We start from the raw sequence: 27,342 nt of genomic DNA, 5'->3' as shown, positions 1-27,342 counted from the left end.
AGGCCACTCCAGGACCTTAATGTGCTTCTTCTTGAGCCACTCCTTTGTTGCCTTGGCCGTGTGTTTTGGGTCATTGTCATGCTGGAATACCCGTCCACGACCCATTTTCAATGGAAGGAGGTTCTCACCCAAGATTTGACGGTACATGGCCCCGTCCGTCGTCCCTTTGATGCGGTGAAGTTGTCCTGTCCCCTTAGCAGAAAAACACCCCCAAAGCATAATGTTTCCACCTCCATGTTTGACGGTGGGGATGGTGTTCTTGGGGTCATAGGCAGCATTCCTCCTCCTCCAAAAATGGCGAGTTGAGTTGATGCCAAAGAGCTCCATTTTGGTCTCATCTGACCACAACACTTTCACCCAGTTGTCCTCTGAATCATTCAGATGTTCATTGGCAAACTTCAGATTGGCATGTGTATGTGCTTTCTTGAGCAGGGGGACCTTGCAGGCGCTGCAGGATTTCAGTCCTTCACGGCGTAGTGTGTTACCAATTGTTTTCTTGGTGACTATGGTCCCAGCTGCCTTGAGATCATTGACAAGATCCTTCCGTATAGTTCTGGGCTGATTCCTCACCGTTCTCATGATCATTGCAACTCCACGAGATGAGATCTTGCATGGAGCCCCAGGCCGAGGGAGATTGACAGTTCTTTTGTGTTTCTTCCATTTGCGAATAATCGCACCAACTGTTGTCACCTTCTCACCAAGCTGCTTGGCGATGGTCTTGTAGCCCATTCCAGCCTTGTGTAGGTCTACAATCTTGTCCCTGACATCCTTGGAGAGCTCTTTGGTCTTGGCCATGGCAGAGAGTTTGGAATCTGATTGATTGATCGCTTCTGTGGACAGGTGTCTTTTATACAGGTAACAAGCTGAGATTAGGAGCACTCCCTTTAAGAGTGTGCTCCTAATCTCAGCTCGTTACCTGTATAAAAGACACCTGGGAGCCAGAAATCTTTCTGATTGAGAGGGGGTCAAATACCTATTTCCCTCATTAAAATGTAAATTAATTTATAACATTTTTGACATGCATTTTTCTGTATTTTTGTTTTGTTATTCTGTCTCTCACTGTTCAAATAAATCTACCATTAAAATTATAGGCTGATCATTTCTTTGTCAGTGGGCAAACGTACAAAATCAGCAGGGGATCAAATACTTTTTTCCCTCACTGTAGATGCATCCTGTTTCCATTGATCATCCTTGAGATGTTTCTACAACTTGATTGGAGTCCACCTGTGGTGAATGCAATTGATTGGACATGATTTGGAAAGGCACACACCTGTCTATATAAGGTCCCACAGTTGACAGTGCATGTCAGAGCATAAACCAAGCCATGAGGTCAAAATAATTGTCCGTAGGGCTCATGACAGGATCTGGAGAAGGGTACCAAAACATTTCTGCAGCATTGAAGGTCCCTGTAGAACACAGTGGCCACCATCATTCTTAAATGGAAGAAGTTTGGAACCACCAAACTGAGCAATTGGGGGAGAAAGGCCTTGGTCAGGGAGGTGACCAAGAACCCGATGATCACTCTGACAGAGCTCCAGAGTTCCTCTGTGGAGATGTGAGAGCCTTATAAAAGGACAACCATCTCTGCAGCATTCCACCAATCAGGCCTTTATGGTACAGTGGCCAGACAGAAGCCACTCCTCAGTAAAAGGCACATGACAGCCCGCTTGGAGTTTGCCAAAAGGCACCTAAAGGACTCTCAGACCATCAAAACAAGATTCTCTGGTCTGATGAAACCAAGATTGAACACTTTGGCCTGAATGCCAAGCATCATGTTTGGAGGAAACCTTGCACCATCCCTATGGTGAAGCATGGTGGTGGCAGCATCATGCTGTGGGGATGTTTTTCAGTGGCAGGGACTGGGAGACTAGTCAGGATTGAGGGAAAGATGAACAGAGCAAAGTACAGACAGAGCCTGCTCCAGAGCGCTCAGGACCTCAGTCTATGAATGAAAGTTTACAACGTAGGTGCATAGGTCGAGAGAAAAATGTAAGTAATCGAGGTGACAGACCACCTTTCACACTCTTGCCTGCATCAAACTGATCTAGGGTGTAATCATTAGTCCAACAATTGCAAACGAGAGTTTCTATTGGACAAATTCAGGTATGTTTATCCCAGTTTCGTTCCATTTGCTTCAGTTTAAGAAACGAATACGCAGAATGAATACACCCCAGACCCAAACACAGTTCACTTTCATAGCAGCCACATCCAAACAGCATGATCGTTTTGCTCGTTGTAGAATTCCTTCTTGCATCTACACACTCTCCACCTCTTCCCTTCGCTTGTGGACTTCAGTGCACAACACATCAGCTGTCTGTGACCAGGCGAAAAAACCTTTCCAAGCCAAACCTTCCTATCATAATGACTAATCACTACACACAGCCTACCTACATCGTTCTAGCTACTAGAACTAACACATTAGTAAACCCACTACAATCATGCCATTACAGCGTACAGCCAGCAAGCAGTTTAGCAGTTACACCAGCAGGCCCCGGTGGCAATAAAATAATAAAAACTAAATATTATATAGCCAGCTAGCTAACAAAGCATCCCTCTCTATTTGAGTTGGGTGTTTGAGTAGGCTAAACTAGCTAGCTGCATTCACTAGCTAAGTGAAAGTGAACAAAAAATACAAATAAATATAGTTGGCTCTCTCTCCCTCTCTCTTGCTTCTCCTTCATTTTTGAAGAAATTCATTTATTGAAAACTGTCCAACTATTGTCTTTCTCTCTCTTTTAGTCAACTACTCACCACATGTTATGCACTGCAGTGCTAGCTAGCTGTAGCTTATGCTTTCAGTACCAGATTCATTCTCTGATCCTTTGATTGGGTGAACAACATGCCAGTTCATGCTGCAGGAGCTCTGATAGGTTGGAGGACGTCCTCCGGAAGTTGTCATAGTTACTGTATAAGTCTATGGAAGGAGGTGAGAACCGCGAGCCTCCTAGGTTTTGTATAGAAGTCAATGTACCCAGAGGAGGACGGAAATTAGCTGTCCTCCGGCTACACCGTGGTACTGCCCAACAGAGTGCTGTTGAGACTACTGCAGACCTTCATTGCAAAATATTGTGTTTTAATCAATTATTTAGTGACGTGACTATATTTTGTATAGTTTTATCTGAAAATGACAACTTTTATAATGTTTCACTATTTTTATTTTTATGAAATTCACCGAGGTCCTCCCCTTCCTCCTCTGAGGAGCTTCCTCTGATAGCTACACAAACTGAGCAAATTAAACATAGGAACAAACAAATCACAGTAGAGGGATTGATTTGAATGTTCTACATGTAGGCTATGATTCCCCCACCGGGAAAACTTGTTGCCATGACGTCATTAAAACCAGCTTTGCCCACTGGGTAGCTAGGCTAGTAGAGTATATACCGTTATGTAAATATGGAAACATATTGGAAGCCAAGTGAGTCAGAGATCTATATACAGTAAGTTAAACATTGTCTGGTCTTTGAATATACTGAGTTGACTTCATCAGGGACTGTATCACAGGAGGCTCATAATAACTGAAGGAATGAAGTGAATGGAATTATATCAAACACACTGAAACCATTTGTTTGATGTGTTTAATACCATTCCATTTATTCCATTCAAGCCATTTCTATGGACCCATCCTCCCAAATTAAGGTGCCGCCAACCGCCTGTGTAATGTATTGTGTAAGTTTAGGCAGTGAGAGAGAGAGTGGGTTTAGAGTGAGTGGGAAGAATAGGACTGGTGTTGATCCCTAGGAATGTTGGCAGAGTTGTGAGCTTCGGGATGGCTGCTGCTGCTCCTCCACTGGGTCCTGGCCTGGCTGGGTCTCTGTCAGGTACGTTTAACAACACTGTGATCTCACATGCCCATCTCATATCAGACAACCCTAATTCCCCCACAGAAATGCAACACTATAGATCCCTGCTCTGGAACTCAGGCCAACCCAGAGCGTCTCTCTCTCTCTCTCTCTCTCTCTCTCTCTCTCTCTCTCTCTCTCTCTCTCTCTCTCTCTCTCTCTCTCTCTCTCTCTCTCTCTCTCTCTCTCTCTCTCTCTCTGATGAAAGCACACACACCTGCAGCGTCCCATGCTGTCTGGGCTACCTGGGAAGCCTGTTCCTCTGCAGGCTTAGTCATGATATCATAGAAGATATATTTACATCTGGGATTTATAGGCAGAGGGCACTTTACTCTGTTCGTGTTCAGACCTGTATAGTGATAGCAAAGCCCGACTCACTGGGAACTTCCAGTCTGCTGTGTGTGTGTGTCTTTGATACAGTGCAGCTGTATCAAAAACTGAAACTTACAGTAGAAAGAACCCCCTCCTCCCTTAACATGTATCTTCTAAACAAGAAGTTACTGGAGCAATGAATAATGTAATGCCACTGGGGGGGAAATCCACCCAGCCAAGAAATATTCTTATTAGTGATTGAAAATGTGATCAAGACCAATGTGTCAGAAACACTGTGTTTTGAACTGACAGGGCCTAATGAGTTTCCCACAAATAGTGTCCTCTCTGGCCCGGGACACACAACGTGGGCCCAGACACCTGTTGAAAGACTCTTTGGTTGTGGTCTGCAGAAGGGAGACGGTTTGGCCGTGGCGTCGGGATAGTTACATATATTTCAGAGCTCCAGCCTCTCCTCTCCAGTGGAGATGGTGGCCTGGAGGGGCCAGGGTGAGGAGAGGCAAACACAGCGGGTCCTTTGTGGTTTCGGGGGCCCCTGGCAGAGAGAGCAGAAATGATATTGGACAGCTCGCCCGGAGGAATGCAGCTGGGACAGGGCTGGACAGGGGCCGAGCCCAGCGCCTCGCCTCCACTGAGCCGCTTAAATGGGGCCACAGAACTGCAGAGTCTGCTCCCAACCACTTGGCATGGGGCCACAGAACTGCAGAGTCACCCCTATGGCTCCACACAGGACGCCCGGGCACAACCACAACAGCTCAGAGAAAAGGAGGGAGGGAGGGAGGGGAAGGGGAAGGGGAAGGGGAAGGGGAAGGGGAAGGAAGGAAGGAAGGCATGAAGGAATCAAGGAATCAAGGAGGAAGAGGGAAACTGTGGAGGAATGAGGTATCTCATTATCTAGGTGTATATCATAAAGCTGGTGTTCATGTACAGACCTATGATTACACTAGCTATACACGTGGTAAACAATAATCAGAAGACACTATTGTCCTACCACCAGACTGTAAGCAGTAAATGAGTTCTAGGTAAGAAAACATAACATTTTATAGAACGTAGAAAGCACCCCAAGGCTAAAAAATCATGACTGAAGACATATGCGCAAGGTTGTTTACAATGAGCACATAACCATTTTTCATTGCGGCCTTTCTGAATAGAGCTCTATATGAGTGCTCCCTCCAGTTCAGCCACAGGATCTATTTCTGCATAATTCCAGCCAGAAAAATACAAGGAAGGCATCACATGAGCTGCATCTGATTCTCCCCTGGTCCTTGTGTTTCTGTGGCTGACATTTTCTCAGAAATGGAATGGACAGAAGCCAGCAGTGGGAAACATGTTTTGCCTCACAATTCCTATTGACTCTAGGGCCTTCAGCTGGCCTGATCAATGTTGGCTCCCATCCTTATATAGGCAATCAAATCACAACATATTGACAACCTTGTTTGTTAGTTTTTTCCCTCTGCCTGCAGCCAATTGCTGGTCCATTCACTGTGATGAGAGTGGCAAAACTGCAAAAACAAAGTCTCCAAAATAAAGATGAGAACATTTTGAAAGTGAAGCTGCTCAACCAATCCCAGAAAACCTTTTGAAGTGCTGCGAGACGTTCATTTTTAGTACCGGAATGAAAGCAGCCTGAGTTTTCCTCTCTTTGGACTGGGGGCAATCTGTAGGCCTCTGTAGAGCAGTACACAATGTTGTGGCATGGCCTGTCCACATGAATCGTCTGCTTACCTATTCAGCTCTGCTTTTCACAGACACTGTGGTTCCCTCCACTGGCCCCTTGCACACACATCAGCGCCCAGGCTTTCTGCTACAGCACACACGCCCCAAACAGTTAGACTCAGCCGCCGCGCTGAGCAATCTGTAACTTTACATCTAGCTCAAACCTCACAAACCTCACAAACATAATCAGAGGTTAGAAATCAAAGGGACTTCCAGAGTACTTGTCTATATACCGTATTTTCCAGCTTGTTATAACTTCAGATTTGTTTTGAGCTTAATGCATCCGTCTAAATTATATCGCATGAGTTTGTTATTAAATCATTTATTGGCAGTGAGCAGAATTTCACAGAGTGAGGATTAGTCTGGGGTGGTTGCATGGTGATCAACTCACATGGAACTGAACTGAAGGAGTCGAAACTAATGCAAATCTAAACCACACCATCACATCAGGGACCGAGGTGACTTCAGAGATGACACTTTGACCAGAGCACTTTATTGGTCTTCCTTCTTTCTATCTCGGCTTTTCATGTCTGTCTAATGAACGTGTATAGAAAGAGAAGGATTTTTTGTATTGTAAAAAAGAAATCATATATCTTACCAAAAAAAAACTAAGAGAAGAATGAATGAGCAGTCCAGTCACCACCAGAGTCAGTATTAATTGAATTTGAAGGACCACCACCTTTGTATTTATCTCTGGATGCCCCCCACCCTCGTATTTGTCTCTGGATGCCCCCCACCCTCGTATTTATCTCTGGATGCCCCCCTCCCTCGTATTTATCTCTGGATGCCCCCCACCCTCGTATTTATCTCTGGATGCCCCCCACCCTCGTATTTATCTCTGGATGCCCCCCACCCTCGTATTTATCTCTGGATGCCCCCCTCCCTCGTATTTATCTCTGGATGCCCCCCACCCTCGTATTTGTCTCTGGATGCACCCCACCCTCGTATTTGTCTCTGGATGCCCCCCCTCCCGTTCTCTTTTCTCCTCTCTGAATCGGCATTAGCCCTATGATGTAAAGCCCACAATCATCCATTGACACTGTGGTGGTAGTAATCTTCAGTTCATTTCCTACTACAGTTCTTCACGAAGAGGGCATCCGAGGGTCAAGTGGTCAGTCCCCAAGCCAAAGTTTTCACAACTCCCTCTTTGATGTCTTTGATGATCAGCAAGTAACAAAGACAACCGCATCCATGACCACCAGCAGTGAATGAGAAAGAATGCATCCAGTTGCCATAGATGTAATCTCCTGGTTCATGTCAAGGTCAGCAGACTGCCTTGACTTCCCTAACATGGAAAAGCAGTCATGCTAGTTTTGCTAATATACACAAACTGGATCATAGAATTAAAACAATTAAGATGTGGAAACACTAAACAGACAGTAATAGTTTCCAAACCTTCTTGATAAAATGACACTGCGTACTGTTGATCAGATTACGTCATTCCTTGTTGAACAGTGTAGCCTAATCAGTATTGGATGAATGTAAAGATTGAAGTGCAGGGGGACAACAAGTGTAGTACATTATGTTAGTATAAAGCTAGTCATTCAGTCCTGTTGGTCAAGTGCCAGTCAGTGCATGTGAAGTGCCTCACATGCCTCCATCGCACCGCTAACACTGGCGCACAACACTGAGAGGGCGAGATACACATTTCAGGACGAGCGGAGACAAAAGTAATACAAAAGCAACTGTCTCCAAATGTCTCGGAGTTTTGAGTTGACTTTTGTGAAAGTTACCGGAATTGTGCGACCCTTAAGTCAGTCTGTCTGTTTGAGGCCTGACTGTCAGTCTGTCTGTCTGAGACCTGGCTGTGGGGTTCAAAAAGGTCAAGTCTGAACCTGGAGGAAATGCTCCTCCAGTTCATTAAAAGCACCACAAAACGCCCCCCAGTAAAACGTTCTGTGGCGTGAGGGAGACGCAGGCTTAGAAAGAGCTCTTTCTTCTCCTCCTGTGACCTCGCGGACTCCTGGTGGGACCAGGACATGGAGGCTGTGGGAATCTACTCAGGGAGCCTTCCCACTAGGGACCTCAGTGTGAGTGAGAAACACAGATTCCAACACACACAGCCTCTCTCTCTAGCGTCATGGTCACGAGGGTGCTGTAGTGGGTACAGTACGTGTGTCCGAGGAACAGTTTATTATGTCAACTTCACTCTCTCTCATGCCCCGGCCCAGACCTTCATCAGACCACAGAGAAACAAGACCCAGGGACTCAAGACCCAGACCTCTCCAGGCCTGGATGACACCCATCCACCATCCAGCCCAACCTCCAACTCATCCAGGGCAGGAGGCTTGAATGGGCGGTTCGACAGCAGAGGGATGAGGGTGTGGCAAAGGGGAGGTGGGTTGGAAGGTTTTGATTAAGGCAGGAACAGCTGTTAAAATGTTATCCTAACATTCTCTCAAAGCACATAGAGAAACCATGTGTCTCAACTCGCTCAGCTGTCCACTTTAGTTCCATAGTCCTGTGAACCTGACTCCAGCTCCGACTGGGAACACATGTTTTTCCTGTTGGAAATGAACATCCCACATGAGTGCTACAGGTGAGGACTAACCGTAGGCCCTCAACATGTAGTTCATGACTGAATGACAGTCCATATCGACATTAGGGATGATATGTGCCGTGAGAGAAGAACATTCTGGCAAGACATGCTGTATACAGAGTCTTTGGGGTTGGTTTCCTGTCAGGGAAACGGGCCCTGACTTCAATCCCTCCTACTGCTGCCTGCTGCAGAACATTTGGAATGATTTGACAGGATTCCAAATCCATGGCCTGATGTATGCTGTATGTGAGTCGAGCTCATTCCATCACAATGAAGTCACATGTTCTTGGGGTTTCAGCTTATCACGCTCTGCACAACATGCTGTCACATTGGTACAGTATACAAACTCCATATCAAGTAATCCTTATTAGCAATAATTGAACAGAATTTCCATGTGTTCCAACTTTGTGTATTTGTAGTGTGCCAAAGGCAGACCATAGAGACACTGGCACAGTGGAACAACACGCCTGGGAGAGAAAACACATCTGGACCAACATTGTACTCTAAAGCACGTAGCAACATGTCCCCAACATGCCAAGCGTTTGTGTGTATCCACCGGTCCAGCCATGGATTTAGCCTAAATCCCACATCGTAGGCTCTCCTCAGCCTGATGGATGTCATCGTTGACTCATAAGGGACCACCGAGGCTGCTGCCAACACTCACGATCTGCTCTCGTCAGCCCCCACAACCACAGCGGCAGGCTGTGTGGAATTGTGGCTTCGCCGTTCAGTGCTGCACTCTGTTTCTCTGTCATGTGGATGACATGTGGCGAGCTCGGCTTTCCTGAAGGACCTGCCATCTAATGCTAAACCTCCATCCCCAGTGTGGCTCGGTGCTGTACGCTCCTCTCCTCCCGCTCCCTGGCACGGGCTCCCCAATGCTAATGCTGGTCAAATCTAGCTTGCACTAAGTTGGGATGAAAAGGAGTGGAAATTGTGTGTGTCATTGAGCCGAGGCTTTGAGACCTACATCATTTACTCTCATATGTTGCTTAATAGGGTCCTGTTATATTCTCATAATTTGTTCCTGTTGACTACAGACTTTATAGGAGAGAGAGGATCTGTTTTAATGGATAAGTTTACTACAGCCATCTGGCCTCAACCCCTGAATAACAGCTCAGAGTCCATATTGGATGGTTGATATATTTTTCCAAATGTAAATACAACATTTTATGATAATTGCGATTAGCAGGAACTACTGTGTTATGACTTCCTTCTCAGAGGGAATCTAAAAGCCCACAGAGTAATGATTCAGCCTTGAATCAGAAGGCCCAAACCCAGGCCCAAACACGCACTGTTTTTATTCCTCATTCACAAAAATGTTCTAACCAACTCAAGGTTGGACTACCAGATCTGTCTCTCTTCTACGGAGCCCACCCTCTCTACTCTGACCACAGAGCTACCTGGGCAGGAAAGGAACTCTCCCCTCTGCAGGAAGTGTTATTAAAACTGGTCCTTTGACAAGCACACGAGTGTATCTAAGAGAGAGGGGCTGGACCTCTGGTTCTAATCATGGCAGGTCTGGCTGTTTGTTTAGTGAGCAGAGCAGAGCCCTGCCTGGCCCTGCTGGGGATCCAGCCCCGCTGGCCTGGGGGGAGCAACTACATCCAGATGCCTGTTAATTGGCAACACAAGCCAGTGCTGTCCGGTCCCATCCCATGCTCCTCTCTGGTGCTTTTAGTAGCCGATCTGTGTCGCTCCACAGAAGTCCGATACTTTCCTGTGCCCTGTTCATCTTCATGTAGGCTGTGTTCTGTGGTTGTTCAGCGAGCCCCTGTGTGTGTTTTCAGGGTGAGGCGACTCCTCACGGTTCTAAATAAATAGAACGTTACTTGAAATGATCTGGTCAAAAGCCTGGGAAGAAAGTCTGCTTTAATACCATGCACTTCAGGACATTTCATGAGACAGACCATGAACCATGAATGCAAAAAGATATTTCAAAAGTGGAATTTACTGGAATTTGTCATTATTACGAGTCAGGGCAGGGGAAGGTTATACTATTTTCTGGAATCGTTCCATGAAAAGGCAGGCCTCCGGTGAGCAGTCTTAGAAAACCATGATGTGTTATTGCCCAACGTTATCCCCCCCAACATCACTTCATGGTGTGTTTTCTCTGTTTGAAGAAGCGGGGAAGCATGGAGGGGAAGGAGCCACGGCATCTCTCTGAGAGTCCCTGCTGTACACCCCCCCCCCCCCACACACACACACACACACACACACACGCCTTCTCAGCATTTTATTTATCTGTGTTTTCTTGGCAGGGGAGATTCAGTTGGATGCAGCAGCCAACTACATAGAAATAAAAGGGCTGTCAAATTGCTTTGTCTCTGATGGGACTTTACACCCTGTCTGCTCCCTGTTAATTGTGGCAGAACACTGTGATTACATCAAAATGAAAGGCCAAGAATGTCCATTAATTCAAATAATAAACATGCAGTTATTATGCCCTTTGGCGCTTACATCATCTGAAAGCCTGGGGAGGATACCATAAGGATTATGAGAGATGTGATATAGACAGACATGGTGACGCCATTTTTTATAATCATTGTCACGTCCAGAGGCATGAGGTTAAATCAGTGGTTCTTAACCTGGGTTCGATCGAACCCCAGGGGTTCGGTGAGTCAGTCTCAGGGGTTCGGCGGAGGTCAAGACACACACCCGACTCATATGATTCGTGATGACACGCCCCGCTTGGCCATCATTGGCTGCAGGTGATCACGCAACATCGCTTGGCCTATCTGTGCTGCAGGAAATTTGGCGCGCTCAGTAGTCGAATTGTGACTGTCGTGATGGTACGTCGTGTGATTTCTTTCTTAATATTTTAATCCCTTCATACTAACTATGTCGAGCAAAAAAAGAAAGTGGTCGGACGAATATGTACAATATGGATTCACATGTATAACGGAACGTGGTGAGAGTCAGCGTCCTAACTGCATGATTTGCAATGCCAAGTTGAGCAATTCTAGTCTAGCACCGGCAAAACTAAGAGAACACTTCCTTAAGCTGCATGGAGATGGACAATACAAGAACACAACGCTCGCTGAATTCAAGGTGAAGAGAGCCAGATTCGATGAAAAGGCTACTCTGCCTGTTCTCGGCTTTGTACCCATCAACAAACCGATCCTCACAGCATCGTACGAAGTTGCTTACCTGATCGCAAAGCAGGGCAAACCACACACCATTGGTAAAACACTCATAAAACCAGCTGTGTTGAAGATGGCGAATATCATGCTGGGAAAAGCGGCTGAAGTTAAGTTATCCCAAATTCCTCTTTCAAATGACACCATTAGCAACAGAATAGAGGACATGAGCAAAGACATCTTGGCTCAAGTAGTTGCAGATCTGATTTCAAGCCCGGCAAAATTCAGCCTTCAACTCGACGAGACCACAGACGTTTCCAATCTAAGCCAGCTTGCTGTATTTGTGCGCTATGTGAAAGACGACGTGATAAAGGAAGATTTTTTATTTTGTAAGCCTCTTACGACAACAACTAAGGCAGCCGATGTGAAGAAACTTGTGGATGACTTCTTCAAAGACAACAATCTTTCGTGGGATATGGTTTCTGCAGTTTGTTCGGACGGAGCTCCAGTCATGCTGGGAAGAAAGTCTGGTTTTGGTGTGCTAGTGAAAGCCGATGCACCACACATCATTGTTACGCATTGTATTCTGCACAGGCATGCGTTGGCAACAAAAACCTTGCCTCCAAAACTGGCAGAAGTATTAAAAATTGTAGTGGAATGCGTGAACTATGTGCGAAATAGTGCTCTGAGGCAGCGCATCTTCAGTGAGCTGTGTAAAGAAATGGGCTCTGAATTCAAGGTACTTCTGTACCATTCTAACGTTCGGTGGTTATCCCGGGGACAGGTGCTGAATCGTGTTTTTGCCGTGCGTGTGGAATTAGCCCTGTTTTTGCAAGAGCGCCAACATCGTCATGCAGATTGCTTAAAAAATTCTGAGTTCATTCTCATTTTAGCGTACATGGCTGATATCTTCGCAGCTCTCAATCATCTCAATCAACAGATGCAGGGCGGTGGAGTCAACACCATCGAAGCGGAAGAAAACCTGAAGGCTTTTAAAAAAAAAACTACCGTTATGGAAACGACGAACAGAGAACGATAACTTCGCAAACTTTCCCCTGCTGGACGACTGTGTAAGTAAGATCGAAGATGTATCTGGAATCGGAGACATTTCTGTACCCGCGGAACTGAAGCAAGCAATTGCCACGCACTTAGATGAGCTTGCAAAGTCTCTCGACGGATACTTCCCTACAAGAGAGTCATATCCAGCATGGGTGAGACAGCCGTTCACGTTTAGTGTTGAGACAACAGATGTCAATGATGAATACCTCGATGAAATCATTGAAATTCAGCAGAGCCAGGTTCAACAGCAACTCTTCAGAACAACAGCGCTCTCAATGTTTTGGTGTCAACAAATGGTAACGTACCCTGTTATTGCTAAGAAAGCTCTGGAGATTTTCGTACCGTTTGTTACAACATATCTTTGCGAGCAATCCTTTTCGAGGATGCTGGACATAAAAACGAAGAAAAGGAACAGACTTTTTTGCGAAAATGACATGAGAGTGGCACTTGCCAAGGTGAAGCCGCGCATTTCTGAACTGGTCTCTGAAAGGCAACAGCAGAAGTCACACTGATTTGCAGTAAATATTCATTAGTATGTTTTTGTTTTTGTGTGAAAATCATGTTTTAATGGTTTTGTTCTTTGAACACTGATGTTGATGCACGGTTCATTTTGTGCACCAGTAAAATATATACCTATGTTTTGAATTTTATTTTTCCAATTAAGAAGGGTTCGGTGTATGCGCATATGAAACTGGTGGGGGTCAGTACCTCCAACAAGGTTAAGAACCACTGGGTTAAATCAATACCAATGAAACAGTCCTCAGTCTGTCTGCCTGTATAGTACTGTGGGAGGTTGGCACAAAAGGCTCATATGATATGAACCCCCACAAGACTTGGAAACCATAACAGTATCACAATCATTATATATAATGACGCCATATTATTTACGCTAAATCTGGAAATAAAATGATGCCATGACATCTTGCGTCGATGGACAAGAACTCATTTTTCACAATGATTTATTGTTTTGGCCGAACTTCAATAGTCATGAACGTTAGGATGATGTAAACTGCAACAAAGAAGAGGGGGGGAAGTTCTTATACGTTTTCTCTTGAACAATGGAGCGAGAAAAGTTCAACTGACATTTCGTGGTTTGAATCCAACAGATGGATTTTAGGACCTTTAGGAATCAGATGAAGAAACTAAAGGCATTTATTTTCTGTAAGTAATTACAGTAAATGCATCTCCTGACAGGAAGCAGAGCATTATGTAAGGCTGGTTCTGTTCCAGTCACATATGCATACAGATTTGATAGTGAATTTGAGCATTGCATTCTGTTCTGGAGACTGAAAGCTAATAAGAATACGTTTACTCAGAAAGAGGGAGAAAGAAGGAGGGAGAGAGAGAGAGAGGAGTTGGTTTGGATATTGTTTTTAATGCACACGTGCAGCAGGGAACGACATTTTATCAATGTTTAGAGTTCAATGTAACGCAATTGTCCTCAGTCAAGGGCTTTAGTCCCACAGAATAAAACTTCATCTAAACAAAATCCCGCTTTAGTCTGTAGCTATAACTTAAAATTACTCCATCACACTCTCAAAAAAACATCTTTAATAACGGAATCATGACAAAGAGAATTTACGGCCTGTAACGGCCCTTTCCAAACCACTCTAGTATAAATGCACTTAAACGTCATCAGAGGTTTGTGGATATGGTGAGTGGTGGAACAGTGTATGCCTCCAGTCCCCACTATCTCCCTGCCAAACCTCTCTCTGCTCCTGGATGCCACAACTGGGTGGTCCCCATGCCTAGATGAAGATGTGGGCTTTAATCGAATTCCCTTCCTGTGTGATCAAATAACATTACAGAAGTGCCAAAAACGTGTCTATCTAACAAACAGCATGCGTCCACCATTCATCCTCCAGCACACCACATGCAACCTCCAGCACACCACATACAACCTCCAGCACACCACATACAACCTCCAACACACCACATACAACCTCCAGCACACCCCATACAACCTCCAGCACACCCCATACAACCTCCAGCACACCACATACAACCTCCAGCACACCACAGCCCAAAGGAAGAGAACCCACCATGTGGAGATAGAGTGGGCAGACAAAGGCAGCCTTGTGTGTGGCAGGCAGCAGCGGTGGAATGCTCAGCCTCACACCAGGCCTGTTTTCTAGGTTTATCCTTATCTGATAGAGTGGAAAGGCCTAGATCTCTAATTTGGCTCTTTAAAAGAAGCTTTCACGTCTAGTAGGGGGATTTTTGAGGTCTGTTTGGTTTCGGTTTAAAATAAATGTAAATCACAGTTATCAATTTTGGTTTTGATAGTTTTTTTAGACTTTAAATGTACCATGCATTATGTGGGTTGAATGCTGTAACAACATGAAATACAAATAAATAATACAAGTCCCATGATGGTAGTGGCTGCCCATTACCGCTTATCACTTATTAACCATCATTTATTCACATTACTTTACTAAATATTTAAGTTCTTGTGAATGTTGCACTTTTTTTTATTTGATGACTTTATTATTTCATTCCAAATAATCATCTCATCTCTATAGAGCTTCTGCCTATGCTGCCTGACAAAATCACAATTTTAGTAGTAAAGAAGACAAACTTTTATGACTGTTGAATACCAACTATCAATCACTTAGATTATGTTTTTTCAGGTAGAGATACCTCGGGAATCAACTGCTCTCTATCCCTCTCGATCGGGCGTTCTTCTCTCTGTCTGCCAAACACAGACCAGACAAGTACGCATGCTATGGATTATGGGCGTTGTAGTTAATTACCTTGTTTTCTGTGCTAAACAAAAATATTGGCCTGTTGGAAACAACAACCCGCCTACATCACACAGTTCGGGCTTGATCTGATTTATCTCTAGAGAACAAAAACACAATGGAATTCAAATAATTGAACGGAAATGAACAGACATTTGGGTTAATCGCTTAGCATTAGTTAGGGCCACTACAGAATCCGAGCTACTATGTCAAAGGGAATTTATAGCAGTATATGGATAGACATGGTTTGTGTACATTTCCAGTTACATTGACAGTCTGTATATTTTTCTCTAATGATTTTAACTGAAGCATGTCCAGTGTATTTAGTTTAGTCACATGTTTTGACTGTCAATGGAATGTTGTGGCTGATGTGTAAAAACAATCTCTCTCTCAGTAATGATTCTCCAGGAGGCCACAGATCCAGATACCGTCCAATCCCTTCTACGTGTTCACTATAAACATGTGTGTGCTGTGTCCCACCCACCTCAACATGACATCACCAGACTCACTCACACAGCTCATCCCTCTCCCATCGGAACCAGTGGAGCTGAACAGTACACACACACATGCAAAACACACCGACACATACATACACAGAGACACGCACACACACAGACAGTCCAGAGCTCTACAGAACAAGACAAGCAGAATAACCTGCAGTAACCAATGGTCTAAACACTAAGATGCAGTTACAGGGAAAGTCTACACAGGAGGCAAAGTTTGTAGCAAAGAGGAAACCAAACAGAATCTAGTAGTACCAGTAATACATTGGCTGAGAAGCGTCTGCATCTCCCAGAAAAACCTCTGCGGTCATTCAAGAGCTCCCATAAAACATGGCTTCCAGACGAGCGCAGCCACCTCAGCACTACCTCCACACAAACCTACCAGAACGCACTCAAAGGTAGCCAATAAACAGACATAGCGGAGAGTAGAGTAGAGAGAGAGGGTGCCTGGGGAGGGCTGGGATCAGCGTGAGATCTGATGTAGCCAGACAGACAGAGCCAGGTTGGGTTGCACTGGGAGGGCTACAGGAGGTTTGAGCGGAGGCCGACCCTGTTCAACCCTGTTTGGTGTCATAGTTGATATCTGTTTGTTTTAGGGAGGGATGTAGGAAAAAGCAGGGAGGAGAGAAGTAAGGGGGACTATAGGGAGGGAGCAGGTTATGCTGTTGATAGGGACTTGCCTCACAGGGAGGCAGCCACCACAAGAACAATGGAGATTAGAGAGGCTTCAGTAGGGGCCCATAGAGGAGCGGCAGTGCGGTCCAAAACCCAGCGGGATGGGGATAGGAAGGAGAGGGGGAGGAGGTGGTGTACTGCTAACAGTAAACCACCACCACTCCCACACAGACGAACCAATGGGATTTCTGACCTTTACCCACCGCATAGACAACATAGACATGCCCTGTTCTGTGTTTATTTACTAAGATGCAACAGATGGCAAACAAACAGCCAACTGTCTTATAATCTGCTATGCCATAGGGAGGTAATGGGGCTAAAATCTGTCAAGTCATAAGTTGGTTTCTTAATGTTTTTTGGTTTTCAGCCACATGCAGCGTATAACACTTTGGTTGAACTGGAGATGAGCACCATGTGGATGAGACAAAATGGCCATTGTTTAAGAACGTCAGCCAGTCTTTTGCTTTAATATTGTGCCCAGTGATAAATGCATCCCCTTGAGGTTGAACAGAGACCAGTGGTGCTGTTTTTTTTTTTTTTACTTCTCCTTCGGCCTCATCTGTTTTGTTTGGTCGTGTGAGAGAGGAGAGGCAGGAGGCAGAGAGGTCAGGGCTGTTCCGGTGCATGGTGCGTGTGTGTGTGTGTGTGTGTGTGTGTGTGTGTGTGTGGTAGTCTTATGATTAAGCTGTGCAGGAACCATTAGAGGAGAGCTGCCCACACCACCCACTGGTGACAGGATGTTGGATGTGTACTCAGTGGTCATCTCCTTCCTACCTCAACCTCCTTTATCCTCTCACATCCACTTTATCTTATCTGCAAGCCTTATTTGAAGGGGGATATGATCTTCCATGACTTAAGCACATTTGAGTGACCTTGCAGTAAGGTTCAGAGTCAGCACCAGGCACATTGGAACAACTTAGGAACTGTGCACACTTTGGAAAGGTGTGTGATCCCTTGGAGACACGAGACAAGTTAGACCTCTCACTCAAACCCTTGGAATCATTTTTTATTATGTTGCACCTAACCCAAAATGCCAATAAATATTATTATTATGTTACTGAATGTATCCAGATTATCTTAAGATTTCGTTATTGACAAATGCTGTGAAAAGTAGGCTACTTCAAATGTAAAATGCACATAAAATCAACAGTGTAATGTTTGGATTCAGTCGTGTGTCAGGTGAACTGTTGTCATCACCTTTGGTCTGATCATTTCCACATAATCTCCAAAGTGTTCTCATTCAATCGTTACCATGGTCACGCACATGCTTTTTTGAGTTATTCTGTTAGAAACATTTAAATGTGTCCCTATCCATATAGGCCAATTTCCACGATTGTAAAGGGTTAAGCAAAGCAAGTGTGTAATAGCCCACTGGGCACACACTGGTTGAATCAACGTTGTTTCCACGTCATTTCATTGAAATGACGTTGAACCAACGTGTAATAGACGTTGAATTGACATCTGTGCCCAGTGTGCGCTATGTGCTACATGACTATAGAGGGGGTGGCAGGTGGCCTTGAGGTTAGAGTGTTAGGCCACTAACCGAAAGGTTGCTGGTTCCACTACCGGAGCCGGCAAGGTGAATAAATCTGTCGCTGTGCCCTTGAGCAAGCCACTTAATCCTAATTGCTCCAGGGGTGCTGTACAATGGTGGCCCCAATCCCTGTCGGTGTCTCAGGGGGGGTTGGCATATGCAAAAAAATGAATTTGCATTACACACTTGTGTGAACAGGACAAATATAAGAACCCTCCCGAGTTATGAAATTACTTTGAGACTAAGGGTTATTTATTTATGTCATTTCATTTTCCATTAAGATGTGACCATCTATTTATTTAATGTAACAAAATAATCAAAGTAGCCTAATATTTGCTCAACGAGTCTGTGACCGCAGTTGGGATTTTTGTTTTTGGGGTGCTCTTTTTTTTGTTTGAGCACATGCCCCCCAAAATGTATTTTCACAGCCATGGTCAGTAGGTTTTAACAAACGGCTCGTCAAGCATCCTTTCTTGTTGTCTATAGCTAACTTGGAGGTCATACCTGCTCTAAAAACAAGTCACTTACAATTCAGCTTCTCTCCTCTCTACTGCATCTGTATTTAGAGCCAGAAGAGATTCCACAGGGCTGGTGAACTGCATGATGTACTAAGCTGAGCTGAAGCACTTTCAACTTTTTAGAAAAATATTGTCCCAGGAATGCAGATTAGCCTCTGGTTGAAGCTGGTTATATAAAATAATAGTCCTTTGCCTGTTCAGGAAGCAGAAACATAGCTTTGTGATGAAAAGCCTTGATGGGATGACAGCGGTTAATACACACCAGTGAATTCATAAACGCAAGGTACTTCATCTCAGGACAGATCGTTCATGACTGCTCTGTTTTAGTTTACCATGTATGGTTAAAAAAAAAAGTATTTATTTTTTAACCTTTATTTAACTAGACAAAACTAGGTAAGTACTGATGCTGTCATGAGGCAGCAGGGATTTGTCGCAAATACTGTTTTGTCTTTTTGTCTGTCTTTTGTCCGTCTGTCCTTTTATTGTGAGGGTATTATATGGCCAGGTTTTATGTTTAATGATGTTATTGAGGGGCACATAAAGAGCCAACGTCTGGCAGTACGGTGATTGGTTTACAATAGGCTATATTTCACTTTTTTTTAGAGCAGCTCTTTTCCTGTAATACATACTCTATTGTATATGTGACCCACTTCAGAGTCCATGAATGTGGGTACTACTGTGTAAACATATCCAGCCCACAATGATATCTGATAGGACTGTGGAACACATGATGGTTTTCTCCATTTGCAGTAATAGTTCTGTACACTAATGGTTGCTACTTGGGAGGTATTTCACTAGTTAGACCTACTATTTGGTGCACCACAATCTGCATGCAAAGAGTAAGTACTTGGCTATACACTACCGTTCAAAAGTTTAGGGTCACTTAGAAATTACCTTGTTTTTGAAAGTAAAGCACATTTTTTGTCCATTAAAATAACATGAAATTGATCCAAAATACAGTGTAGACATTGTTAATGTTGTAAATGACTATTGTATCTGGAAACGGCAGATTTTTTTATGTTTTACCTACATAGGTAAAACATTAGAAAACCCTTTCGCAATTATGTTAGCACAGCTGAACACTGTTGTCCTGATTAAAGAAGCAATAAAACTGGCCTTCATTAGACTAGTTGGCAGCTTCATTAAATAGTACCCGCAGAACACCAGTCTCAACGTCAACAGTTAAGAGACGACTCCGGGATGCTGGCCTTCTAGGCAGCGTTTCAAAGAAAAAGTAATATCTCAGACTGGCCAATAAAAATAAATGATTAAGATGGGCAAAAGAACACAGACACTGGACAGAGGAACTCTGCCTAGAAGGCTAGCATCCCGGAGTCGCCTCTTCACTGTTGACGTTGAGACTGGTGTTTTGAGGGTACTATTTAATGAAGCTGCCAGTTGAGGACTTGTGAGGCGTCTGTTTCTCAAACTAGACACTCTAATGTACTTGCGTTCTTGCTCAGTTGTGCACCGGGGCCTCCCACTCCTCTTTCTATTCTGGTTAGAGCCAGTTTGCACTGTTGTGTGAAGGGAGTAGTACACAGCGTTGTACGGGAGATTCAGTTTCTTGGTAATTTCTCGCATGGAACAGCCTTCATTTCTCAGAACAAGAATAGACTGACGAGTTTCAGAAGAAAGTTATTTGTTGCTAGCCATTTTGAGCCTGTAATCGAACCCACAAATGCTGATGCAACTAGTCTAATGAAGGCCAGATTTATTGCTTCTTTAATCAGGACAACAGTTTTCAGCTGTGCTAACAATATGCAAAAGCGTTTTCTAATGATCAATTAGCCTTTTAAAATGATAAACTTGGATTAGCTAACACAACGTGCCATTGAACACAGGAGTGATGGTTGCTGATAATGTGCCTCTGTAGATATTCCATTAAAAATCTGCCGTTTCCAGCTACAATAGTCATTTACAACATTGACAATGTCTACACTGTATTTCTGATCAATTTGATGTTAAATTAATAGATAAAAAATTGGTATTTCTTTAAAATACAAGGACATTCCTAAGTGACCCCAAACTTTTGAACAGTAGTGTATGTCCCTCATCAATTGTGGTCTTTTTCTTTTTGGGTCCATAGGTGTGGGCAATAATGATGATTATGACCTAAACATGGAAGTATTACATACTCTGATCATAATAACAGCTACATGCATATCAACCCCATTATTCCCGGGAAAAGGAGGACATTACAGTCATGGTCTCATTTGCACTTTTTTTTGTTGCACAGCGACAGATGTCAGAGAGGATGGTGTCAGAACATGATATTTTTCCAGGAAGAGATACCTTTGAATTTAAAGCCACCTAAAATTATTGGGAAACAGTCATTCTTGTACTTTGTTCTTAGTCATAAATTGAAAACACATGTTCAGGGAATAACATTTGTGCCAGAACAAGATTGTATCTGAAGGATATAGAGGGTTTAAAAAAAAATCGAAGATAATCTCCATTCAGATTTGATTAGTTGAATTTGAAGCATAAAGACCGCAATTGTTGATTTACAGATAAAAACCTTGTGCTGCAGGATTTTGAAGGTGGACGAGCTCGACTGTGTACAATACATAATTAGTTGTGTTAGTCCCTAAGCCTGTCCAGTACAATTGTGTGTGCGTGCTCATGCATGTGTGTGTGTGTGTGCATTCATGCATGTTTGTGTGTTTGCTGTGCAGAGCTGAGGGGGAGGAATGCCCCCCTCAGTGTGGGACAGGCAGTAGACAGAGCAGGGCTTGTCACTGCTGGCGTTATCTGATGAAGGGGCCCCATGGCATCTCAGGGTTGGTAGTGACAGGGTAGGAGGTTAGGGGAGGGAGGGAGGGAAGTGGGCCTTTCTGCTCCATTAAGGCTGCTGCAGGACGCCACTCAATATTACTCCACTGTGAAGGGCGCCTTCCACCCCTCTCTAAAAGCCTTTCATCTCTGGTCATAGAGTGCAACACAAACAGAAAAGAAATATTAAAACATTGTAAGTACACACGAGCATGTCCGGTCAGCCGCAGACTATGTCACGTCAATGGCAAAGTGAAACCACAGAGATCAATAATATCATCGAAACTAGATCAGAATATGGCAGATTTTTTATTTAGCTACACAAGTCAGTTAAGAACAAATTCTTATTTACAATGACAACCACTGACTTGTCCAGGAGCAGAAGGACAGATTTTTACCTTGGGGATTTGATCTAGCAACCTTTCAGTTACTAGCCCAACACTCTAACCACAAGGCTACCTGCCACCCCCATATACAGGTTGGCATCACTGGTAACTTTGTGACGAAAGAATGGCACACAGGCATGTTCTACTCTGTAGGCAATACACTGTAAAAAAAAAAAAATGTTGTTTTTACAGTAACTTACTGTCAGCCAGTAAGTTAGGAAGGAATAGTATGTTACCGTAGCGTATTTTACAGTATCCAATAATGTTACTGTAATTGATTTACAGTACCGTGGTGAAGTTGGCCGTGCACATAAAAAGGTCAGGAACAGTTTTACTCCAAAAATGTTTTGTCAATAAATAGATAAATACAACAACAGCTTAATAAAATCAGGGTAAGATCTAAAAGACTAAAACAAAGATGAAAAGGTAAGAGCATCAAATCTAGCTCACATGGTTTCCTCTATCCTTGCTTCCAACTGTAACGGAAGCCTCCCTATTGGTGGCGGTTTTATGACTAAGACACACCAATAGCGTTTACTGGCCGAGTGTACTTAGAACCTCTGAACGTAATTTGCAAACCTACTGCACACCGATTTTCCACGTAGAATCGGGGGGAAAATGTCGTCAGTCAGGCATCTAGTGCCGTGTGTGTCTAATTACATTGGTAACGACTTAATAATAGCAACAAGGCACCTCAGGGATTGTGGTATATGGCCAATATACGACGGCTAAGGGCTGTATCCAGGCACTCCGTGTTGCGTCGTGCTTAAGAACAGCCCTTAGCCGTGGTATATTGACCATATCCACACCTCCTCGTGCCTTTTTGCTTAACTTTACCATGCCAATTACAGGATTCCAAAAAATTGTGTTGGGTACTACTCTGTATGAGTTTCTGTGTAAGCACATCCAGTAAGGGATAGGCAGGTATTTGAGGTAAGTGGAGCATTTAGAGAAAGAAACGACAAAAGGTAATAGCCTCAGAATGCCTAGCTTTACAATGTTGGTATTTTTCTAACTGCTCTGCTTCTCTAGAGCTCCAAAATCCTACTGACGTCGATCTTCCTCCTCAGGTCAGACTGACACCGGAGTGTAACAGAATCACTGCAGAGGTCATGTGCATCTATCAGCCTGAGGATGTATTGCCCTGTTTATTGCTGACGAACGTCATTAGCATTTCCTCCCCCTGCTGTCATTCATTCCCTTCCACAAACATCCTGCACCAATCACATTCCCCACACTTCAGATGCAGGGTTACAGTCACAACTCTGCTGCGCCGCTAGTTACTGAGACGGGCCGTGCGTACGAACACAATTTCACGCAGAGATAAAAGAAAAAGTTGTAAATGGTCAGATTGCAAAGAGTCGCTGCCATTCTCACACTTCCTGTGGTGCCTCTCTGCTCCTCTCCCTTTCTGGCCTGGTTCTGGACATACTGTATAGACACAACAGTAGAGTAGGCTACCAGCTTTGAGGCCTTTGTCCATTATGTAACAGACTGATAATATTCTTCCCAAACAATACAGCTTCTATCAAAAGCACAACTATTATGTTCAGGACAACATGACAAATCGGTGCCTCTTGCATTCTCAATAAACACACCGTCACTGCTGAACAAAAAGCTTTTCTGTTTATCTACGTGGGGATTTAACATGGTTCAGCTATACATCAGCTGCCTATTGGCAAAATGTTAGTAATGTTGATGAAGTCTGAAATATTCAGAAGCCACGCTTTCTGTTGGGCTAATGAGAAGCTTGTGGGGAAGCACTGCAGAACAGAATACTACAGTAAGTGAAAAATCTCTCTGTTCCATATGGATGAGATGAGGAGGAAAGCCAAATTATGCAATTGTCAGGTTCCGGAATGAATTTGCAGCATTATAGCGGCAGCTAGCTAATCTCCATTAACGCTATAGCTTGATTTCCATTAAATAGCTTTGTTTTCCACGGCAACATCAGATGGGTGTTAAAAGCTCCGGCGGGAGACTGTTTATGACTCCTGTGTAAATTAATGCTAAAAGCTCTGGCAGGAAACTGTTTATGACTCCTGTGTAAATTAATGCTAAAAGCTCTCAGGGCTGAGGAGTAGAATGGGCACATTTGCTGGGATCTTACATTTGGTTCTTCAGTACTGAACGAATTACACTTATCCCCAGAACAACAAAAAAGGTCAAATATCTTTCTTTTTTTCAATTATCTGTATGTAACCAGGATAGTCCAATCAGCAACAATTATTACTGTTCTGTTGTCCAGGGGTTTGACAAACAGGAAAGTTTGAGAATCTTAGTGACAAAAACCAAAGTTTATTATCTAATCTCTCATGGACAGATCTACATAAACATAACTGGTACCGTAGAATCTGTCGGGACTGAACAGGATGTGTAGGATAACGAGCAGCAGTAGTTCTGGTGTTTAGGTTTTCGTCACTGGTTATTTTGGACAAATCAAATTTAAAAGGGGAGGGGAAATACAGCCCGTAACTTGCAAAGAGAGTAGGCGGAGCTCCTCATTCTACCATTTCTTGGTCCCTTCCCATGACAGGTATGGATCATCGAGCAGCTAGCCTATTATGCAATACTTAGGTTCTGGGTTAACCGAGATTACTTAGTATCAAACATTCACTTCCCATTTCTCAAAGTTGATCTATTACTAGTGAGGGGTTGGTGAGCTGCAGAGCTGCAGTACAGAAGAGAAGAGAAGTGCTGCCCTTCTCCAAGTGCCCCCGGTGAACGAAGGACAGGTCATCTCTCAGAAGACAAGCTCAGCAGTTCCCTTCCCAGACCACTCACTCTGCTCTGTCTAGGCTGCATTGCCACTGCCTCTCTTCTCTCCTGGCCTGGCTACCATCACTGACTGGATAACTGTGATTAAAGACGAAGGCCACAGGGTTTCATTAAAGTCTAATGAAAATGTTCTATAACTGGGCCTCTTGAGGTAATGCTACCTCCTCTCCTCCATCACAGGACAGGTTTTCAAATCTCCTGAGCTAGCAGCTAGAGTACTTTACTACACTGAACAAAAATATAAACGCAACATGTGAAGTATGGATCCCATGTTTTATGAGCTGAAATAAAGGTTCCCAGATACGTTGTCTCAAATTTTGTGTACACATTTGTTTACATCTCTGTTAGTGAGCATTTCTACTTTTCCAAGATAATCCATCCACCTGACAGGTGTGGCATATCAAGAAGCTAATTAAACCACATGATCATTACACAGGTGCACTTTGTACTGGAGACAATAAAAGGCCACTCAAAAATGTGCAGTTTTGTCACACAGCACAATGCCACATCCAGCTTCTTCAACCTCGGACCAGCAGCCCGGACAGCTGATTAAACTGTGGGTTTGCACAACTGAAGCATTTCTGCACAAACTGTTAGAAAAGCTAATCTGTCTCAGGGAAGCTCATCTGCGTGCTCATCATCCTCACCAGGATCTTGACCTGACTACAGTTCGGCATTGTAACTGACTTCAGTGGGCAAATGCTCACCTTCGATGGCCACCGGCACGCTGGAGAAGTGTGCTCTTCAGAATGAATGCCGGTTTCAACTGTCTAGGGAGATGGCAGACAGCGTGTATGGCGTTGTGTGGGCGAGTGGTTTGCTGATGCCAATGTTGTAAACAGAGTGCCCCCTACAGACAATGAACACAACTATAAAATGTATTGATGGAAATTTGAATGCACAGAGATACCATGATGATATGCTGAGGCCCATTGTCGTGCCATTCATCCGCCGCCATCACCTCACGTTTCAGCATGATCATGCACAGCCCCATGTCGCAAGTATCTGTACTCAATTCCTGGAAACTGAAAATGTCCCAGTTCTTCCATGGCCTGCATATTCACCAGACATGTCACCCATTGAGCATGTTTGGGATGCTCTGGATCAACATGTACAACAGCGTGTTCCAGTTCCCACCAATATCCAAAGGAGTGGGAGAACATTCTGCAGGCCACAATCAACAGCTTTATCAACTCTATGTGAAGGAGATGTGTCATGCTGCATGAGGCAAATGTTACCAGATACTGACTGTTTTTTTTATCCACGCCCCTACCTTTTTAAAAAATGTATTCGTGACCAACAGATGCATATCTATATTCCCAGTCATGTGAAATCCATAGACTAGGGCTTAAGGAATGTATTTAAATTGACTGATTTCCTTATATGAACTGTAACTCAGTAAAATCTTTGAAATTGTTGCATGTTGTGTTTACATTTTTGTTCAGTATATATGATCATAATCCTAGAAAAACCAAACCATGCTAGCTGAGAAACATCAGCTGATTAGAAGGAGGATATACACTGAGTGTACAAAACATTAAGAACACCTTCTGAGTTGCACACCCAATCCTCCCCCCTCCTTTGGGTTTTTGACCTGTCTTGATACACACGGGAAACTGTTGAGCATGAACAACCCAGCAGCATTGCAGTTCTTGACACAAACTGGTGCCCCTAGCACCTACTACCATACCCTGTTCAAAAACACTTAAATATTTTATCTTGCCCATTCACCCTCTGAATGTCGCACATGCACAATCCATGTCTCAATTGTCTCAAGGCTTAAAAATCCTTCTTTAACCTGTCTCCTCCCCTTCATCTACACTGATTGAAGTGTATTTAACAAGTGACATCAATAAGGGATCATAGCTTTCAGCTGGATTCAACTGGTCAGTCTATGTCAGAAAGAGCAGGTGTTCCTAATGTTTTGTACGCTCAGCGTATAAAGAACATGTATCCCATTTGATGCTGATAGGTACTGTAGAGGCATTTGAGCTTGTGACATTAATGTTCAGTCTATTGACATTGTCATGGAAAGAGCGAGCGAGAGAGAGAGAGAGAGAGAGAGAGAAAGAGAGAGGGAGAGGGAGAGAGAGAAATCCATTGAAGAAAAAGTGCAGGAGGGTAGTCATTTTTCTTGACCTCTTCACTTTCCCTTTTCTTGGAAAAAGTATTTGATAGTGACAGTGTGTAAGGGAAAGAAAAAACCCAGCCGAGCCAGAGCCAGGGAGAAGGGAGTAAAACGCCATATGCCAGAGAACTGGGGAGCTCTCTGAAATGTGCTTGACTCCCCAACCGTTACACACACCCTGCGCATATACATAATCAATCACTTACAGACTTGATTTCCTTGATTTCCAGTTAGATTATTTAAGGTAGCTCCTCTACTAATTTCCTGTTTAAAATGGTTTGCTATTGCATAACGAGAATGTCCTGTATGTTGCAACTTTTTCCCAGTGAGTAAGTAATTTACAGTAAACAGTTGAAACACATATAATGGTGTTCATCAGAACCCCCGACTCTCACCATGAGAGATTTACCATCTGAAATTTTCCATCAGGGAAAAGCTTTGTTCGCCAGGTTTGTTTACAGTAAATTGGAGCAGTCACCAGCCACCAGTGGCAGCCATGGACATGAAATATGAGCACACGTGCTGACAGGATCTAAACAGGACTTGGCAACCTCACCTGCCCTGAAATGGCAACAGTTCCCTCTGTCACATACACGTTACCAATATTTAGTAAACCTTCATAGACATGGCATCTGATTGGTACCTTGTTGGTTATTGCGAAGTTTTTATGATTACTTTTTATCTTTGAAAGGAAATGGATATGTTTGGGTTTGGATCAAGAACTCTCACGAGAAGCAATAA

The sequence above is a fragment of the Salmo salar genome, chromosome ssa06 (assembly GCF_905237065.1).
Source record: "Salmo salar chromosome ssa06, Ssal_v3.1, whole genome shotgun sequence".
Taxonomy (NCBI): Eukaryota; Metazoa; Chordata; class Actinopteri; order Salmoniformes; family Salmonidae; genus Salmo; species Salmo salar.
This window is presented reverse-complemented; position numbering follows the sequence as displayed.